Source organism: Symphalangus syndactylus, chromosome 10 (genome assembly GCF_028878055.3).
Source record: "Symphalangus syndactylus isolate Jambi chromosome 10, NHGRI_mSymSyn1-v2.1_pri, whole genome shotgun sequence".
NCBI lineage: Eukaryota > Metazoa > Chordata > Mammalia > Primates > Hylobatidae > Symphalangus > Symphalangus syndactylus.
In genome coordinates this window covers 43,685,378-43,707,359 of record NC_072432.2, presented here as the reverse complement: position 1 = coordinate 43,707,359, position 21,982 = coordinate 43,685,378, and the positions used below count along the sequence as shown (strand labels likewise).

The 21,982-nt window shown below is 37.8% G+C and overlaps 1 protein-coding gene across 10 annotated transcripts in view; it reads left to right on the top strand.

Moving 5' to 3' along the window:
* The window catches only part of PDLIM5 (PDZ and LIM domain 5), a 213,435-nt gene that overhangs the window by 72,939 nt on the left and 118,514 nt on the right, over positions 1–21,982 (top strand). The window contains exon 1 of one of the 10 annotated variants that reach the window (XM_063611162.1): positions 6,956–6,974. The exons of 8 other annotated variants lie outside the window; for them this stretch is intronic. The gene's annotated coding sequence lies outside the window, so the exon portion shown is untranslated. Of the gene's footprint in view, positions 1–6,955; positions 6,975–9,117; positions 9,139–21,982 lie in introns of those variants that run through there. One more of the 10 variants, XM_055296975.2, reaches the window with a different exon arrangement.

Sequence of the window (21,982 nt, the reverse complement as noted above, 5' to 3'; positions counted from 1 at the left end):
CAAGAAAGCAAAACAAATAGAGATGATGACAGGCTGTTTTACATATTCTAAAACTGAAAGTTTGTTTAAGAGTATGAGCTCTTTCATGGGTTGCGTACAATTTCTTTCATACCAGCCTGCTTGTTTTCACATTGTGCTGCTTATTTTATGACCGAGGAACCAGTATCTTATTTTCTATTGAAAACACTTCTGAGCCCCATAAGAATAGATAAAAACCAGATGTTGCCCTGTTTGGATGCCTTTCCAATTTATGTAATCTGCTACTGATTCTAATAAAGATTCTTTAAGGCTGCTTAAATACAGAATCTGACAAACCAACTTACAAAATCGACTTGTTATAAACATTTGAGAATACTACTTAATCATATCTTCATATTTCTAAATAATAGACATTCAAGGACCCAAACTATTGGGGAGTATTTTAGAGTCCCATTGTTATTCATTGGCGTTCTCTTCAAGTTTTTGAACAGTTCTTGTGTTAGGTAATGTCAGCCTGTTTTGATAGAGTGTGTGGTTAACAAAATTCGTAGTATAACATTGACAGTGCTACTGAAGAAATACTTTCGCCTTTTAAGGAAAAAAATACAACTTTGAAGAGTTATCTTTGATTCTTTTCTATACCAGGACCATTCTCTCCTTAAGTTTTCTCTCTTATATCAAAGTAAGTATGTTTTCGGAGTTTGAACAGCATTCTTTTTTTTGAGACTGAATCTCGCTCTGTTGCCCAGGCTGGAGTGCAGTGGCACCATCTCAGCTCACTGTAACCTCCACCTCCCAGTTTCAAGGGATTCTCCTACCTCAGCCTCCCTAGTAGCTGGGATTACAGGCGCATGTCACCATGCCTGGCTGATTTTTTTGTGTTTTCAGTAGAGATCGGGTTTCGTCATGTTGTCCAGGCTGGTCTTGAGCTCCTGACCTCAAGTGATCCACCTGCCTCTGCCTCCCAAAGTGCTGGAATTATAGGCATGAGCCACTGCATGAGCCACTGCGCCCGGCCTGAACAGCATTCTTTTTTTTTTGAGACAGAGTCTCACACTGTCACCCGGGCTGGAGTGCAATGGCACAATCTCAGCTCACTGCACCCTCCACCTCCCGGGTTCAAGCAATTCTCCTGGCTCAGCCTCCCAAGTAGCTGAGACTACAGGCGCGCACCACCACGCTCAGCTAATTTTTGTATTTTTAGTAGAGATGGGGTTTCACCATGTTGGCCAGGATGGTCTTGATCTCTTGACCCCATGATCTGCCCGCCTTGTCCTCGCAAAGTGCTGATATTACAGGTGTGAGCCACCACGCCCGGCCCTGAACAGCATTCTTAATTGTCCTCTGGTCACTTCTTCATTCCACTTCTCACCAACCAGATTACTCTGAATTCTTCCAAACTAAGTTACCTACAAGCGTACTTTCTAGTGAACTCTTTCTTCCATAAACTTGAAGTTTTCTGCATGAATATGTACTACTATCATTTACAGACTTGTCTTAGTCCAATTTCCTAGAGCAGAGTCTGAGGTGGGGATTCTCGTGCAAGTGATACAGTAAGGGATTCCTTTAAGGAAAGGAGTGAGTGAAATAGGATTGGGAAGCAGAAGAAACTGAGATGAGTAAAGGTGTGATTTCAGGGGATATCCAGCTTCACTTGATCCAGCAGGAAACTTGGGAACAAAATTGCACTACAGAGTGAGTCTGTCTTGCCTTGAGGCAATGAAACTGGGCTTTTGTACCCCCTTCCTTGTATTTGTTATTAGCCGTCAGCTGCCCTGGAAGTATGTTGTGTGAGTAAACAGAGAAGAGGGCTAGGAGGTAGCATATATTGCTTCCAAAGAAAGTTACTGATGTGAACCATTAGAAGTAATGGAAGAAACACCTGGGGAATGGGTGTACCAAACCATTAGAAGGGTTCCAGGAGATCTAAGCTGGGCACAGACAACAGCACATGCTATGAGATTCTATCCAGACTAATCCCTCTGCTCAGGAGGTCGTGTTCTTTGTAATTGAGTCCTCCTCACATTGTCCTCTCCAGATCACCACCACTCATCACTGAATGCCCTCTCTTCCATTTAGGATAGGTTTCTCACCATCCTTCTCTTGCCTTTATGCCCTCTCATGAAATTCATTTCATCTGAAATGCCCCCACCTGTTCACTGCCAGTGCATGCCTTCACATCCACCAAACCCAAATCGAGTGTCTCCTGCCCACAGTCTGTTCCTACTATTGCACCTCATTCCTTTTTCCCCTTCTGAACTTGAATGAAATAGTTTATACCATTCAGTTCAGCGTTTAATTATACACTAGGTATAATCAGGAATAACAAGGGCAATTCCACGAGTCTTATACAAATAAACCTAATTAGCTAATAGTCATACCTAGCACTGCCTATGTTATTTACTAATTATTCCATGTATGTTAGTCCTGGTTCTCCAAGAAGACTCTTTAAGAGCAAAGACCATGTTTTGTTTTTTTTTTGATGGCATCTTGTATAGTAGTCTATTTTTGATAGGCACCAGTATTATTTCCCAAAGTAGGAATCATTTATCTATTTCACGAATACTTCCTGAACTCTTACTATGTGCCGGGCACTGTTGTAGATGCTGGGGACATAGCAGTGAACAAACCAAACAAAAATATCTGCTTTCATAGTACTGACATTTTAGAGGACTGCGACAGATAATAAACAAGTAAGCAGAATACGTAATATATCTCATGTGAATAAGTGTTATAGGCAAAAGTAAAGCATGTGAGGGAGCACCTTCTCACCTGGGGTACTCGTGCCCAGATATCCAATAACCTTCTCACTGTGACTTTCCTTACCACTCTATTTTAAACTGCAATTCCCCAGGGAATTGCATGAGTATTCAAAGCAGAGGGAAGAGCCAGTGTGGTGGCCCTCTGTCAGGGAGGCTGGTATAGCCAAACAGAGTGAGTGAAGGCAGACCGGTTAGAAGTAAGGTCAGAGAGGTAGCAGGAAGGGAGTAGAAGTGGCGAGAACTTGTAGGGCCTTGTGGGTCGTTGCCTTGTTTGCAATCAAATTTAAGTTTTCCAGGGCCTATTAAAACATTGTGAGAAAGCTCTGGAAAGTTATAGCTGGTTGGCCAGGGATCTAGAGCAGGGTTTGGGAGAGAAATAACTTAGAGTCACGGGGGAGCAGACCAGGTCTCCCCCAGCTCAATGGTGGTGGCGCTGCCCTTTCCTGCTAGCACTGTAGAAACACTGGGTGAGGACCACTGCTGCCCAAATTCTGCTCTCCTCCTCCTAAGAATTCCCAGGGAGAGAATGAAACGCAGTTTTTGTTTTTGAAAAGAAAATTACCAGTAATTTTGTTTTGTTAATTTTTTTGCATTGAATATTATCCTTATATATCCACTAATTTTTAAGAAAATATATGTGTATATTCAAAATTTGGTTTCATTTTTAGGCCCAACCTCAATATCTTAAAATAGGATTTAGATAAGAAAAAGTAAGATAAAGATACTTGCTTGAGTCAGGTGGTTTTGTAACTTATTTATGTCTACTTTAATTTGGGGGCATATAATAAAGCAAACACATTTTCTTTCTATGATATCCTGAAAAATAAGACTTGACTCAGTATACTCTGGGTTTCTAATGAACATAGAAGTGTGAATGGTTTTATTTTCATTTGTCTTTTATCATCGAAAAAATTGGAAAAAATATATTTTTTTCTGCACCTGAAACTAATTCTAGGAGTACTGCAACTGGGCTATAAAAAATTCTATTTAAAATTATTTTTACTCTTGGGGAAGTCAGGCAAATAACAGTGCTTATTTTTAAATGTCAAATGTGTTTTGCCTATGATTTTGATCCAAATCAAAGTGGATCGTTTTTAAAATTACATTATTTCAGTTGATACAAGAAGAAAATTACTTTCAAAAGCTTTCATGTCTAATAACTATTAACTGTATTAGAACTGGTTTCTATGAATAAGATTTTTAACTGTTCCATTTATTTCAGTAGTTAGCTACATAGTAGGACATAGATAAACTTGTTACATGCTTATTGTATGATTTAGGGCTAGTGGCTGAACTACTGGGCCTTAATTTTCTTGACTATAAAATGAGATCATGGGTGATTTCTAAATTCCCTTTTTGTAATAAAAATAGTGGTTCTTGTTCTGGTTTTTCAACTGTAAATGGATAAGTTCCTTAGAGCTTGCTATTAGATCAAACCAACTTAAGTTTGCTTATTTTGGCTGAGAGAATCAGGAAATTGGACTTTCTTCATTGGAGTTATCTTAAACTGTGCCAGGTTAACAAAGGGACTTGTACTGTTCTGCTCACTTTAAGGTGAAAGGTAGGTCAGAGGGGTTTGCAAGCATCATTTATTTATCAGAAAATATAGTACTATATATTTTTATTTTATGTTGTTAAATTAATCCTCTTGGAATCACAGAATATGTATATATAGTTTTTCTACTCTTCCTTGTTTTTATATTACTAGTAGTGGCATGTCTGTGGTTTTTTAAAATTTTTGTTTCTTGTTCTTCAAACTTCATTTAGTGTGTAACTTGTTATGATTGGAAGTGAAAGACCTAGAAGACTTGAGTTTTGAAAAATACTGATGTACTACTCTTTCTGCCTTCCCCTTCTTCTTCATCCTTCAAACAACAAAAAGATTGCCAGAGGTCCAAATACTACTGCTAATGAATGACAGATTGGAGTAATTTAATAGGTACATTGGATTATAAGAGAAAAGAAGAAGTAGAAGTTGTACCAGACTGAAGCTATTAGCCATCTTTTGTCTCATTTTAATGGGTTGTTTAATATCCCATTACTGTTAGCTTTATGAGTTCAACTCTGTTTCTTTCACCAATAGAATAGAGGCAGGAGTTTAGAAAGTACTTTTTTCAGTCGAAGTTTTCAATTCTCTATCTGGGATATTTCAGTTCATGTGAATTAAAAGATATTTAGATTTTTTTCTTTTAATAATTGGAGTTTCACATCATCCCATTTGAAGTTACTTTTTTTTTCTCTTTGGTATTTCACGTACTTTTCTGGTGTTTATTCTTCAGTTTAGCTTTTACTACTTCTTCTTTGCTTATTTGTTTTTAATTCTTAGGTTGGAGGATGACAGTTTTTCACAAGGACTAAGTCTGATTGATTATGTCCCCCATCCATCATTAAAATTAGAAATGCTGCTTAGGAAAGGGAAAGAGGACAAACATGTATTGACATGCTTTGTGAATTTTTTTTTTTTTTTACATATATCATTAAATCCTTATATCAATCCATTGAGGAAGAAGTTAGCCTATTTCAGGTGAATATATAATGGCTTAGAGGTATCCAATCTTTTGGCTTCCCTGGGCCACACTGGAGGAGGAGTTGTTTTGGGCCACACATACAATACACTAATACTAGCGATAGCTGATGAGCTTAAAGTAATCACAAAAAAAATCTCATAATGTTTTAAGAAAGTTTACAAATTTGTGTTGGGCTGCATTCAAAACCATCCTGGGCCACATGCAGCCTGTGGGCCGTGGGTTGGACAAGCCTGGCCTAGAGAGTTTGTGTGATTTGCCTAACAAACTCAGATCAGTTCATAGCTTATACTCTCCTCACTTTCTTTGCTGTGGCAAAGGACTTAATGACTAGTCTCCTAGTATATATTTGATAAGATGGGATAGACACATAATAGGGGTCACTCTTCCTCTACTTATAAGCAACTGCATCTCTGTTAAGTACTTTTCATTTTTTACTCTCCCCTGTCAGTATTCTGTAATAAAAATTATACCTAAATTATTTTCTGCGTGCTTTAAAAAGACCCTATATATTAGAGTGAAAGGAAAAGGGGGAAAAAGCTAATAGGTTAATGGGCCACTAGATAGAAACATTCGTTTGGATACTGACTTGTGTATATGGTTTCCCATCCTAAGTCAGAAAGTCATCTTTTATTTTTCTCTCTCAAATTTATAACCCTATTGACTATATTTGCTAGTTCATTCCTATGCTTCTATGTATGCATTCTGTGAGTAACTAAAAATTCAGGAATTTTTTTTTTTTTTTTGAGACGTTGTCTCGCTCTCTCACCCAGGCTGGAATGCAGGGGCGCGATCTCGGCTCGCTGCAAGCTCCACCTCCCAGGTTCACGCCATTCTCCTGCCTCAGCCTCTCCGAGTAGCTGGGACTACAGGCGTCCGCCACCACGCCTGGCTAATTTTTTGTATTTTTAGTGGAGACGGGGTTTCACCATGTTAGCCAGGATGGTCTCGATCTCCTGACCTCGTGATCCGCCCACCTCGGCCACCCAAAGTACTGGGATTACAAGCGTGAGCCACCGCGCCTGGCCAGGAATTTTTAAAAAATATGTTTTATATAGCTGACTGCCACAACTGCTACTTGAGATCATCATTACAGCAGTTACTACTGTTACTACTTGAGACCATCATTCCAACAGTTACTACTGTTACTCCTTTAGACCATCATTCCAAGACTGAATGAAGGGACGGACTAACGTAGAAATGAAAACTTTAGATAAAAGTAACTATTTTAAAGGAAAGGCTAGCATGGGGAAGAAGAGAGAAGAAAAGGGCTTCCTGCTTCTAGTGAGCAAAGGCAGCCGCCTAAGCTTCTACAGCCCTTGGTATTTGTTGGGTAACAAGAGCAGGGAGGAGGAGGTAACAATTAGTCAGCTGCTTAATCGATCACAGGTTCATATTGTTACTAAGAGGCTTCAATTATGCCTAATCATAAGAAACATTTGCGCCTGGGTCGTGACTGCCCTCAGCAATCCTTCTGGGTGGCAGACGCAGTTTGTCTGTTTGCCAACAGTCTGCATTTATGACAGTTTGCTGCTTACTCATATAGCCTCCAGTGGTATACTGAGTTGATCACAACCCTCATTCTTTCGGCCTCCAACAGTTTTAGGGGCCAGGCACTGTGGCTCATGCCTGTAATTCCAGAACTTTGGGAGGCCGTGGTGGGCAGATCATTTGAGGTCAGGAGTTCAAGACCAGCCTGACCAACATGGTGAAACTCTGTCTCTACTACAAATACAGAAAAATATTTAATAGGGTGCGGTGGTACGCGTCTGTATTCCCAGCTACTGGGGAGGGTGAGGCAGGAGAATTACTTGAGCCTGGGAGGCAGAGGTTGCAGTGAGCTGAGATTGCACCACTGCACTCCAGCCTGGGTGACAGAGTGAGACTCCATCTCAAAAAAAGAAAATATGTTTTAGGGACTGTTTAGTCAACATCACACTCACTGGAAGAGACCATAATTGTCAATCAACAAATCAATCAGCAGACATAGAAAGTAAGTATTTATCTTATATATCTCTTTTTCTTCAATTCAGTAGGCCTTAAAGGTTGTTGGAAACGGACTTGAAGGCTCAATTTAATTCTGAATAGTCTGTGGCAGTATGACAATAAACAGATCTGATAAATAAGGGTTGGTTAGGGTGTATTTTGTATTGTGAAATTCTTCACTTTGACTTTACATCTTGAAAGTTTTTTTTAACATATAAAAGTCTTATTTATTTCTCTGAAGGAAAACTTACTTCAATCTATAGTCCTTTGGGAAAACAATCCCAGGAATAATATGTTTAAAGACCTGTTTAGTTTTAAATCTTTTAAAATTTTTTTGGATCACACCTAAAATAGTCTTTGCAAAATAAAATTTTAATATGTACAATTTTTAAGGTCCATGAAATAGAGATGTAAAGAAGGTGAATGGCACCAGCATTGGCTTTGAAATTAGGCAAACTTGGTTCAAATCCTGGTTTCACCATTTCCTGGCTATGTGACCTTAGGCAGGTTATGTAACTGAGTTTCAGTTAAGCACTTGTACCTGCCATCTAGGGCTTTTACACAGGTTGAATGAAATAGCCTATGTAAAGAACCTAGGACATAATAAAGATGAGTTTTCTCTCTTCCTATTTCTCTCTTCAGTTAATAAGTGAGTATTAGTATGGTATCCATTGTAAAGTACTTCTAGAGGATCATATTTGTTTTGTTTCTTGGCAACAAAAATGGGTGTGACTGAGGGAAAGAGGGAGAAACTGAGAGAGGGAAGTCGGTAGGTCATTACCTGACAAAGTCAGAAAGATAATGATGCAAGTTTTAGAAGAGAGGATTGCTTAGTCAAATGAGTGATTTTGGATCATGTAGATGTAATTAAAGCTTTTTCGAGGAGTATAGTGGATGCAAACATGTTTACTGCCAGCTAATTACTGCTTTGGTTCAAAATTATTGTCTAAACCAATAATTTATGGCCCATCTGGCAGGAAAGATAGTGGCAGCAAAGAGAAACCAGTACACACCTAGTCTTGTTTATTCTGCTAACTCCTCGTGTTCATCTTAGAGGAACAATGCAAATGTAGTTCTTCTTTACTGTGGGTTAAGTCAGAAAGACAAACAAAAATATGAGTTTTTTCTCTCATTTTATATTCATGTACATTCCCTTTGATTTTCTGAGTAACACATTAAAATCAAGTAAAATTACTAACTTTTGGAACATGTTTTTCTGATACTTTTAGGAGAAATTTTCTTTTGAAACCCTTCCTCAGCACTACCATTACTGAGGTTTAAAATTTCATAATGTTCATTAAATTTAAAAATTTGGACTTTCCTTCAGATTTACATTATGATTAGCAGCCGTAAGAGGTGGACATAAAGAGATTTATAATCTTTGCCCTTAAATAATTTATAATCTCTTTATTGGGATCGGAAGAGATAGAATATGCTACAGGGATTCAAAGGAGAGTTACAGATCCCATTCTAATGGAAAGCCTTTGTGGAGATGCAGAAACCTGGGCTAGGCTTTGAAGAATGAGGTTAAATGAAATAGCATACGTAAAAAGCCTAGGACATAATAAAGATAAGTTTTCTCTCCTTTTTTCCTATTTCCCTCCTCAGTTGATAAGTATTAGTATGGAATCCATTGTAAAGCACTTCTAGAATATCGTATTTGTTTTGTTTCTTGGCAACAAAATGGATGTGACTGAGGGAAAGAGGGAGAAACTGAGAGAGGGAAGTCAGGTAGGTAGTCCGGTAACTACTTGACTTCCCTGACTTCCCTCTCTCTGTTTCATATTCAGATGGAGGAATATCCTCTTGAAGTAGTACGGAGATGACAAATCCCCAGGCACATGTTGACCAACTGGAAATAGAGATAAGAATGAAAGAACAGTGAAGTCAGAATACTAAGCCTTGCAGGGTCTTAGACACTGAGGTATTATTGAAAGCTTTATCAGAAAAGTGACATTTTCAGGACCATATTTTGTGAGACTGCTTGGAAAGAGGTGGAGAGAGACCAGAGGCAGGGAGACTAGTCAGGCAAGTGTTGCAGTAACCTGGCTTAGTGACGGCTTGAAATAGAAAGCAGGAGGAATTGGAGAAGTGACAACTGAGCAGTACTTCTGTAAGCCACAGTCGTGTTCTGGATAGATGTAGAATGAGGGAAGAGTCAGAAGTATCTCAGGATTTTAGCCTGCTTAGGCCCAGGCTCAGTGTTCTGCCCCTTTCACCTTCCTCTTGCTCTTCTGCTCACTGAAGTCTGGCTTTGCTCCTGTCATGTTACCAAAACTGTTTCTCACTAAGATGTATTACAGATTCTGCAAGTTCAGTGTGGGCAAAACTAAGCTCTATGCCTTGTCTCACAAATTTGTGTCTCCTGCTGCTGCACTTGTCTTGGTGAACGGCCCCACCATCCACCCCATTATCCAGATCAAAAAGACGCCTTCCTTGCCTGAACCTCCCACTTTCACCTGTAGCCACCTGTTCATTAGCCTTTGTATATATGTCTCAAAACAGACTAGGAATAGAGTAGAGGAAATTAGTATGGCATCACAGCATGGTGGTGGAGAGAGACCCAGCTCCTAGTCATTATGCTTATATCTTGAACGAAAATGTTTAAGATTTGTGTTTCAGCATATTCTAATTAAACACTTGTTGTGTGGATTGCTGGGGATAGAAAGGAAGGTCTCATACCTGCTGTGGAGCTTACAGTGCTGGGCACTGGCTTCTAACCTTACATAAGGTCCTCTTTTTTTTTTTTTTTTTAAATGTCAAGTGTTTTATGGACAACCCTTCCCCCACCACATTAAGATAATAATTGTATTTTTAGTAGCTGGAGATTTTATAAATATTGTATTGCAGTTTTAAATGAAGATGTAGATTTTCTACTTTGATATACAAGAATCTACATTTATTTAAAAATCCAAATATATTGAAGATTTATGCAGACTTCGTTCATGGATCACTGGTAAAAACTTAAAACTGTGTGCTAGTTACCTCCAGCTGCCTCAGGTATAGCTTTATATGAGTTGGAACGCACGGACCAAAAATATTTTAAGCCATCTAGAGGTAGAGACAGGGAAGCAGAGACACTCGCAGGGAGGGAGAGACTGAGGAGAGACAGCATGAGGGTGAGGAGTGTAGCAGAGATAGAAAATCCCAAGCCGGAAGACAGCTGAAGGAGTAACATGAGAAGATTCTCCTGGCCACATCTGCGTATTAGCAGATTAAAAGGAGCCTGATTCTATGACATTGGATTCCACCAAGTTAACCTCACCTTTATTGTCATTTTAAAAATAAAAATAGCTTAATTTCAGTTTTAAAATAAGAAGTACTCAATATTTCCTTGATGAAAAGGAGTAGCTGAATAAAATGTGGCGTGCTCACGAATTAAGTGGTAACAGAGTCAAACCCAACTCTTCAAAAGCAGAAACAGTATGTATTTATTTGTTACCTACTCCAGTGCCTACCACCATGGCTTGGATATAGTCATAGAAAATACCAAATATGTATTTGTTGCTTTGAGTTGTAGAGAACGCCACTTTTATAAATATGGCAATTTTTGCTACTTTTGCCTGATAAATTTAGAAATCATTTACAAGTTATTAGTGAGGTAAATAGTGACAAGCTGGGCATTGTCCTTTAGTTAATGGCAGCAGTCTGCTTAGATTTCCGGATAAACATTTTTGTCCATAGCTCCAGGAATTTTTGAAAGGATTGAAATTCAAGTCATTCCCAACTGTTTTCCAGTGGCTGTTGTTGCTATTATAGTCTCAAAGACTGAAATAGCTTAGGCTTTACGTGAGTTGAAAAGTACATGGGAGTGGATGGCCATGCAAAACACGGCAGAGTATTTACACTGTCAAACTCTTTTGTTTAATGTATTTTAAAGCCTGCATTTTCATAGTAAATCAGCTTTAAGGTAGGTTTTCAAATGTTACTAATCCTACCTAATAATTTCTTTTTACCTGCCGTGATCCCTGTTAATACTCTTTCTCTGAAATTGAAATGCAGATGAAAAATGGTCTTTCATTCATTTTTTTTTGTTGTTGTTTATGAACTTTTAATTTCTTGGGTAATACAGTAAGGGTTCATTTCCACATCACAGTAAAATTCACAGGGAATAATCCTGCATTCAAATACCTCTCTTACAGTCAAGTCTGCCTTTATCTTGGCTGTTTTGGCTGAAGTTTATAGCACTTTTTCCTGTTACAATGAATGTGAGGGACTTTCCAGATTCTTTTGTTTTACTGGAATTAGGCTTTGAAATAATAGGTTATTTATTAGTCCGGAATGTTTTCTTGTCCTGAGAATTTCTGGTACCCAAATTATTCTTAAAACAGAAAAGTATTTTTACGTTTTGAAAGAAAAATTTTACATTTGAAGAGGATTTAAATAAATAAATTATAACAATATTCTTGATTCCAATAACTTCAGATAATAGTATTTCTTCTGCGATATGAGGGAAAAAGTGTTCAAGTTGTTAGGGAAGCAGCTTGTTTTTTAGTACATAGTAGGAATTTAGTAAGTAAAGCATATTAAAGAAAAAGGAACTTAAACACTTTAAATTGTTACCTCTAAGAAGTTACCGAGGTAGGAACTTTATGCTCATTAGTCATTTAATCTTAATAGCAACTTATTATGGCAGATATTATCATCCTACTTTACAGAGAGTTAAGTAAGTACTTCAGAGTCACACAACTTGTAAGTAAATAAGCCAGAGTTCAATCTCAGATGTCTCTTAATGTAATGATTTGTCTGCACACATCTTAAGTACAGAAATTTTAAAGTATTTTTATTGCTCAGTAATTATAAATACTTCTTCTCTAAAAGTTGTTTTGCATTTCCAAATACAACACAGTAAGAATTTTCGCCATTAAATGTATTTCATAGGAGACAGAGAAAGGGGCAGTTATGAAGACATTTGTTTGATATTCCAGTAATTTCAAATTCCATGGAAACTTCTAGCAAGGAGTCAACCCTGTTAAGAGTATTAACAGGGATCACATATTTTAAAATTCTTTGAAAATTTTTGCTTTATTAGTAGCTTACAAAATATTCCAGTATCAGTATTACCTCATTCGTTTCTTTAGCAGCTCCAGTGTGTGCATTCTCTGAATACTGATTAAAGTAGCTTTAATATGATCTTCATCTGTGAAATAGTTTTTTAGTTGAATTAAAATGCATGGTTAAGTTTGAGTATTGAGAACAGACTTCATAAATTCATAGCATTTTAGAGTTTGAAGCAACTCCAGCTATTAACCAGCAGAGCCCTTTGTCTTTATTTATGATTCAAACTTTCATTTTGATTTGTGTAAAAGATTGCCCACTGTGGCAGTTCTGTGACAACTCTGTCACAGTAGTGACACAGGAATTGGAGTTGTGTGGTAGAGGAGGGAAGGAAGAACAGATTGGTATTAACCTGTGATCTTAACCTTTCCACCCTGTTGACCTTGCTCTGCTGCTTTCTCCATCTATTTTGTGGACTAATTACAATGTTCTTTTTGGTATCTCATCAGTCAGTATCTTATGCTGAGATTGGGAAATTCTGGATTTAGTGGTAAATTGGTTTATAGCAAATACCATAACTATTAAAGAAACCAGCATGTTTTCCGTTTTCTGTAACCTTTTCTTATACTTTCTTTAAGTTGTTTATTTTCCTGAATTTTTCTTTCTTTAGAGCCTCAAAATCCCTCCACTTGATTCTAGGGTGCCAAAATGTCCTCTCTCAACTGTATATATGTAGAGCTTGAATAAACCTTATGTAACTCAATTACAGAAATTGGAAAAGTGTTGATGTAACGACAGATTGGGATGAATGATGATGGCAGGAGAGAGCAGAGTAGCATTGTTTAGTCACTGGAAGTTTGAGATTCTGAAAAGGAAGAATTTTTAAAACTAAGGACAGTGGTAAAGTTTGCTGGGATCTTCAAGAAGAGAGATCCTAGTTTAGAGGGATTCCATGATTAAAAGACAGGACAAGTAATAAGTTAGTACAAGTACTCAGTTTTCCCAGGAATCAAATGGGATGAGCTGGACTGGAGGTTGGGATCAAGCATAGATTAGGAAAAGAAGCTTGAAAGGATTGTACAAACCTTAGTAATATGTGAATAAGTAACAAGATGAACAGAGTTCCCCAAGAGTACTTATATGTGTCTATGTATAATATATATGTGTCTATGTATAATATATAATTCATACCCCAAATTCATTTGCAGTGTAGAAAAACTGTTACATGTGCTTTAGGCTGAACTTGTCGGCTAAAGAGGAATTATATAGGAAATGGAAGAATGCAGAAGAGGATTGGGGCCACAGAGGCCATGATATATGAAGGAAAAAAACATCATCTTTTCCTCATTTCTTTTCTTCCTGTCTTCTGTAGGCATTTATTTAACTATAGTGGTATGCCAGGTCTACACTAGGGTTAGGGAATAGGTAGATAAAAGAAATGCATCTCTCAGTTCAAGAAGCTCTTAATGGAAAGAAACAGACATATAAAGTGACAATATTTATAATACAGGTAGACGATCCCCAGAATGTAGGTATGTACAAGTAGCAACTGGAACAGAGAGAAAGGAGTGTAGAGGAGTCAACATGTTCCAGGAGATATTGCATAAATTAAAACTTAAATATAGAATTTGCTAGGTGGTTGATAGTAGGAGGAAGGAGGCCATTCAAGGCAGAGAGCACAGCTTAAGCAAAGATGCACTCAGTTCTGAGAATTTGTCAGTAGTTCAGTGGGGCAAAAATACAGATTTTTTGAGGTGACAGGAAGAGTTGGGAGATGGTTAGAGGATTGGGAGGGTTCAGATTATAAAATGTCTTGGTTGCCGTGAGTAAAATTTTGAATTTCATTTCTAAGTTAATGGGAAACTGTGGAAGAGTTTTTTATAAGGCAATAGTAAAATATATAATACTACTACTAATAATAATACTTATAGAGCAGGTAATGTGTGTCAGACATTCTTTTAAATGCTTTACATATATCTCACTTAATCCTTTCAAGAACTCTGTGAGGCATAGATGCTACTATTCTTCTTCTTCTTCTTTTTTTTTTTTTGAGATGGAGTCTCGCTCTGTCGCCCAGACTGGAGTGCAGTGGTGCTATCTTGGCTCATTGCAAGCTCTGCCTCCTGGGTTCACGCCATTCTCCTGCCTCAGCCTCCCGAGTAGCTAGGACTACAGGTGTCTGCCACCACGCCTGGCTAATTTTTTTGAATTTTTAGTAGAGATAGGGTTTCACTGTGTTAGCCAGGATGGTCTGGATCTCCTGACCTCGTGATCCGCCCGCCTCGGCCTCCCAAAGTGCTTGGATTACAGGCGTGAGTCACCGCACCCGGCCTATTATTCTTTTAATAAAGATGAGGAAGTAGAGGAGCAGTGCCTAAATAATTTGTCTAACGTCACACAGCCAGGATGAAAAACACAGGTATTCTTGCTGCGTAATGTGTGTAGGGAGAGAAAAAAGAGACCATTAGAGGAGACTTTCACAAGTGTAGGTGGGAACTAATGAAGGCCTGGGCGCTAGGAGAGAGTTGGGGTGGAGGAATGAGAGTTCCAGTGATGAGTGTTGAAAGTCCTAAAACTGGTTGAGTGACTTTCTTTTGAGCAGCTGTGCTGATCCATGTCTTATTGTCTCTTTTCCATTGCTTACCTTCCATTTAAAACTCTGTTCTGCTCCCTTTGTTTAGTATTTCTCTTTTCTTGCCTCCCATTAGCAACACAAATATACTCATTCATTTAAAACTTATTTGTCAGTTTTTGGTTGGTATGAGTCTGCATTAATTGTTGTGCAGTTACAAAAAGAAAAAGATACAGAGTACTTGCCTTTCAGGGGTGTTTGCTATAGTATGACAGCTAAATCAAAACTTGTAACAGAAGTCAGTATGAGAGAGGTCATCAGAATGATACAAACTTCTGGGAGAACCATGTGCAATTTGCTTGTATACTTCATCTTCCTTTGTATGTCTAAAACTGTTTGAGGCAAATTCATGTGGGCTGGTGAGATCCCCAGTTTCCTGGTTTCTCTAAGAAGGTCAGAGCTGGAACCTCTTATGCCATTACACTTTCTCTCTTTAGGGATGTAGAATACTTAGTATCCCCTAACATACACCACTTCCCAATTTTCCAGTGTCTTGGCCTTAGGAAAAAAAAAATGTCATCCATGTAAAACCTTATTCACACCTGCCACTGGACTGAAAGTTCCCTAAGGCCAAAGGCCATTCCTCCTTTGCTTTCAGTGGTACCCTGACGTTTTCTGCAAACTTACCACTTGATGGGTGCTAAAATATGTTTTAAACTGAGTATTGCACCCAATGGATGAAAATTTTCTAAAAGTGCTTTTATCAAGAATTAGGAAACCAAAGTATAGAAATAAATGAAGCTGATAAGCATAAGTTTGTGATGCTAAATAAAATTACATTAAAGTCCTAGCCACAGATCGGCAAGGACAGTTTTGTGGGGCAGCCCCACATGCCATAGCCCTCTGCAGCGAGCCATAACTTAACATCCCCATGTTTAAATTTTAAATTATATACCCAGCCCCTTGTTTTGTCCATTTCCAGTTGAGGAGTGAGGTAATTCATTCTCCTTTCTACTGCGTCTGCCCATCGTGAGAACAGAACTTCCATATACATCTTCTCTGCCCAGCTGGAGGGGGCTGATGGGGGACACAGCTTCTGTCATCCAGCTCCTGTCATCCAGCTCCTCCCCTGGTAGTCTCTGACTGATTGGTCTTCATTTGATCTACATTAGGTCACATTTACTGATGGATGGAATAAGCTGTGCTTTAACAGAATCATGGTCTCCAAGTTTCACTTGACCTTCTGTCCTCAGGTGTTGCAGGTGCCCTGGCCAGGGCTTGCTATTCTCTCCGGCTTCCTGTTTCTTTGTGTCTTATCTACTGTTTTGAAAAAGTGAATGGAGTCAGGGAGATGGGAATTTAAAGTAAGAGGCCCAGCTGGGCATGGTGGCTCATGCATGTAATCCCAGCACTTTGGAAGGCTGAGGTGGGCGGATTACCTGAGGTCAGGAGTTTGAGACCAGCTTGGCCAACATGGTGAAACTCCGTCTCTACTAAAAATACAAAAATTAGCTGGGTATAATAGAGCACATCTGTAATCCCAGCTACTTGGGAGGCTGAGGCACGAGAATCGCCTGAACATGGGAGGCGGAGGTTGCAGTGAGCCGAGATCATGCCATTGCACTCCAACCTGGGGGATAGAGTGAGACTGTCAAATAAATAAATAAATAAATAAGGGGCTCCTCTTTGCTCTCCAACACGAGATGGAAGCCTGTATATTGGGCCTTAAAGGGAGATTACATTTATTATGTTTATTAAGGGGTACTTTTTTTTCTCATTTGCCTGCTAGTTTTTGGTAGGCCATAACCCTGCAGAGAAGGAGGTTTCAGTGATACATCTTACCTTCTAGGTAAGAGGACGTTTGGATCTCTACCTAATCAGTAGGTTGCATGGACTGCTCGAGTGGCTAAAGTGTCTCTTTGGGTTAGAAGAAGAAATTGTTGTGCTTCAGTAGTGTATACTGTCCTACACAAGCAATATTTCACTTGTTGGAAAATGAATCTTTTTTCTTTATTAAATGATCCACCCTATTTTTATAATTTCAACTATTTCCAGTAATCTCTAATTCTGTTATTTCATCTATTTAGTAGGAGCGAATGCTACTTTTCCTTGGTTCCTGGTAAATTTAGCTTTAGCTAAATTAGTAAAATAAATGAGAAAAATTATTAAAACAAAATTATTTCCTAAAAACAGTTTAATGGTTATAATTACTAATTTAAAAAATATACTTACTGGGGCACTAAATCAGTTTTTGTAATTCATTTCACAAGGAGGAAAGACATATGTTTTTCCTCATTTCATTTCACAAGGAGGAAAGACATATGTGTTTCCTCATTTCATTTCACAAGGAGGAAAGACATATGTGTTTCCCAGAGATGTTTACCACCCTGGGAAAATGCAAAAGTGGACAGAATGGTCAGCCCCTCATATATTTTCATTCATTAGTAGTCATTACTCGGATGAAGGTGCTTTGCATACTACACTGTTTTATCAGATCCTTTAAAAATTCTTTTTGGGTACGATACTAGTTTCCTGTGACTACTGTATAAATTACCACAAACTGGGGGATTTAAAACAACAGAAATTTATTCTTTCCCAGTTCTGGAGGCAAGTCTCAAATCAAGGTGCTGGCAGGATCACATTCCCTCTAGGAGAATCCTTCTTTGCTTCCTTCATCTTCAGGTGGCTGTTGTTAGTTTTATTTTTTTAATTATTTCTAATTTTTTAAATTTATAAATAAAAGTTGTATATGTTTATCATGTACAACATGATGTTTTGAAATATGTATACACTGTGAGATGGCAAAATCTAGCTAATTAACATATGCATTATCCCACATACTTACCAATTTTTTGGGGTGTGAGCACTTAATATCTATTCTCTCAGCAATTTTCAAGAATATACTACATTGTTGTTAAGTATAATCACCATCTTTTACAATGTCTTCTGAACTTATTCCTCCTACCTAACTGAAATTTTATATCCTTTGACCAACATCTCCCCAGCCCACCTCCATCAGTGACCACCGTTCTATTCTGTGCCTCTATGAGTTCAACTTTGTTAGATTCCACATAGGAGATCATGCGGTATTTGTCTGTGTGTGGCTTATTTCACTTAACATGATGTCCTCCAGGTTCATACATGTTTTCACAAATGACAGAATTTCCTTCATTTTTAAGACTGAATAGTATTCCACTGTGTGTGTGTGTGTGTGTGTGTGTGTGTGTGTGTGTGTTTTCTTTATCCTTGCATTTATTGATGGACACTTAGGTTGATTCCATATTATGGGAGTACAGATATCTCTTCAATATGCTGACTGCATTTCCTTTGGATATATACCCAAGAGTGGGATTGTTGGATCATATGGTAGTTCTATTTCTAATTTTTTAAAGGAACCTCCACACAGTTTTCCATAATGGTTGTACTAGTTTACATTCCCACTAGCAGTACGCTAAGGGTTTCCTTTTCCTCACATCCTCACCAACACTTGCGATCATTTTGGCATTCCTTGCAGTTGCATCACTCCAGTCTCTGCCTCCTTGGTCAGCTTGTCTCTTCCTCTTAGTCTGTCTGTGTCCTCTCCTCTTTTGTTTCTTATAAGGACATTCATCATTGGATTTAGGGTCTACCTGAGTATAATCTAGGATGATCCCATCTCAAGATTTTAAACTTAATTACATCTGCAAAGACCCTTCTCCCAAATAGGTTACGTTCATAGGGTCTGGGTATTGGGATATGGACACATCTCTTTGGGGGGCCACCATTCAACCCATATAGGTACATATTCTTTTTTGTTGTGTTTTGAAGACAAAAGCATAGATTTATTGAAGCAAAAATACACTCCACAGTGTGGGAGTGGGCTCAAGCAAGTGGCTCAAGAGCGGTACATATTCTTATTTTCCCAATTTTATAGGGATACATTGAGTAAGTGGTGAAGTTGGCACTGGCCAGGCATTATGACTAGGAGCTGTGCATCTCCACCATACCACTGTGATGCCATGCTAATTTAGAGGGTCTGTTTTGAGGCATTCTCTGTATGAAATCTAGTCCTTTATTTAATTAAGGATGAATTCACTCACTCTGTTGCCCAGGCTGGAGTGCAGTGGCATAATCTCAGCTCACTACAACCTCCGCCTCTCAGGCTCAAGTGATTCTCATGCCTCAGCCTCCTGAGTAGCTGGAATTACAGGCGTGTACCACCATGCCTGGCTAATATCTGGTCAGTTTTTGCTACTGCTTAGGTAACCTCTGTTTAGGGAAGTATGTGCATGAGATTTACTGATGAATCTCTTGATGCAAAGATTAGCAATACCTTGCCATGGTTAAATCCAGCAGAAGAAAAGGCTACTTTGACAACAGCATAGGCTTGTTTTTCTGGTTAATGAGATGAATCAGAAATATCAGAGTTCAAACCTGACTTCATCACTTACTGGCTATGAGGAAGTTACTTCAACTCTATGGGTTTATTTACTCTTAAGTTAGGAATTCCTATTTTGTAGTTAGCTTACTTTAAAAAGTTAAGCCTCAATTTGATAGTTTGCCTAAATTAAGCATATAAATATTTTTAAAAATATAATTCGAATGTCTGTGATTTTCTTCAGGCTTATTTATACCTCTAATGTAGCAGTAAAACTCTTGAAACCATTTTTTACATCACAAATGATGGAGCTTGCTCCTTTAAATTTTTACAACTCTAATATGTCAGCATCTTTTGTTAACCATGTAGTCATATGATATCTTTTTAGAAGCCCAAATAATATTTGCTTTGCCTATTTGTGGTATCTCTGTCAACACACAGTGGTTTCATTGTTTGTGTATGTTTTTCCGGGGGAGAAAAGGATCATTTCTCTTACTCAGTGCCTGACACACATACCAAAGATGGAAAAATTATGAGAAAGAATGTTGCTCAGATCACAACATCAGATTATTGTACTTTTGGCATTTTGTGGCTGATAGCCCCTTCCTAAGAAGATATTCTTAAGGTTGGAGGTCACTGTTTCTTCTTAAGAGCACTGTGTTCCAATTTTGAATAATATTTCCTAGACAGGAAACACGATCATCTTTCATTTTTATAGTCATTTTTTAGTAGATGATTGTTGAGATGGCTGGGTGCTGCATAAAACAAACTGCCCTAGTCTAGTTGTTCTCTTATTCTTGTGTGCATTTCACACTTGTGTAAGCCTATTTGTTAAGGTCATGGTAGTCAGATGTATTTTTCATCTGATTTCTTATGGCCTTTTTTCCCAATATTGTGTTTTCTTGTCCTGTTAAATCATTGACAACTGAGTAGCCTTCAAAAGTATATTTTTATAAAAGTGTTTTTTGAAATATGTCTTATTTCATGACATTTTATAACAACTCCTAGACTATTGTCTATTCTATTTGTCTTAAGTGGAGCTATTGATTATATAATGCAAGAAGCTGTGAGGTTATAACTCAGTTGGGTAGTATTTATAAATATTTGTTTTCCACTTTTGTGCAGATTATACAAATGATGGATATAAAATTTGTTTTGACCATTTATGATGCTTGCTTTGGGAAGAGGATATCCTCATAGAACTGAACATTATGATGGATTTTTAAAATATTCTGACCCAAATGATATTGCATTGTCAGTACTATCCCCGGTTATTAATTTCTCCTGGAGCAGAAAATGCTTTGTTCTTTACTATATCCCATTTAAACCTTGCCGCCCACCTCACCCCAGCCGGCCCCACACATCTATATACACACAACCTCACTTCTCTTCCAAGCAGAATAGTTTCGCATTGGAAGTAACAGTATAAAAAAAGAAGGTAAACTTATCTAGAGAAGCATATTAAGTAGTTTTTTTTTCCTCTTCACATTCGCTTCTTAAATTGTTATCAAACAAAAGCTATTAGGAAATCTTTGGAATTTATTACTTTCAAGAAGTTCCAAACAGATTCTTTTTCCTAATACTCTTTAGGGAAATACTTTCATGTGGCTTAATTATCTATCTAATATTAAATACAAATTAAATTTGCTGTCATCAATAGAAGATATTTTTATTCATAGGAGTTCTTGATTTTTACAATACCTCTTCTATAACTTGAAGTATTTTTTAAAATATAAAGCTAAATCTACGGTAAGTGGTGCAAAAATCCATCATTTGTGATATTAAATTTTTTAATGTTAGTGTTATATATATTACTTAAAATTTTTACTTAATATGTTCAACCCTAGCACTCTTTCTGACATTAGGCCCCCTCACCTTTTTCAACCTGAATATTCAAGAAATTTAAGGTATTTGAAATTGCATGTGAATTATTTTGTGATTATATTAATTAACATTGTAACATCTAGGTTTTACACTTAACTGTTAACGATCTTAGGGCTTAAGGAAAAAAAATATATATATCTAAACTTAGTGGTAAAACTTCAGTTATCCCAGAAACCCCAGAACATGGTTAATTCTGAATAACTGAATTTGCTGTGTAAATTGACATCAAATACCTCAATTAAGAAAATGCTTACTATAACATTTTCATAAAAGTTTTCCAAAAATTATTTACCTGTGTATTAGTTTCCTATTGCTGCTGTAACAAATTGCCAACTTAGTGGCCAGACTGTACCCCCAAACCCCCAAATTTATTATTTTACAGTTTTGGAGGTTACAGGTCTGAAATGGGCTTCACTAGGCTAAAATTAAGGGGTCGACCTTCCTTTCTGAAGGTTCTTCGGCAGCATCATTTCTCTTGCCATTTCCAGTTTCTGGAGACTCCCTGCATTCCTTGACTTGCATTCTTTTTGTCTTCAAAGGCAACAGTGACTAAGGGGTCTGTCTCACATTGCATCATCCTAACAGTGACTCTTCTTTCTCCCTCTTCCACATTTGAGGGCCCTTGTGATTACAGTAGGCCCACTGGATAATCTAGGATAATCTTCCTATTTTAAGATCATCTAATTAGCAGCCTAATTCCATCTGGTACCCTAAATTCCCTTCTGCATGTTAATGTAACATATTCATAGGTTCTGGGGATTAGGACAGGGACATCTTTGGGAAGCCATTATTCTGTCTAACACATTTTGTCTTCTGAAAGGGTAAATTATGTACACTGAACTGACTGTAACAATGTAGATTATGTGAGATAGGAGATCTGACTGATGCATTTTATTACCACCTGTTTGCCAGAATTATA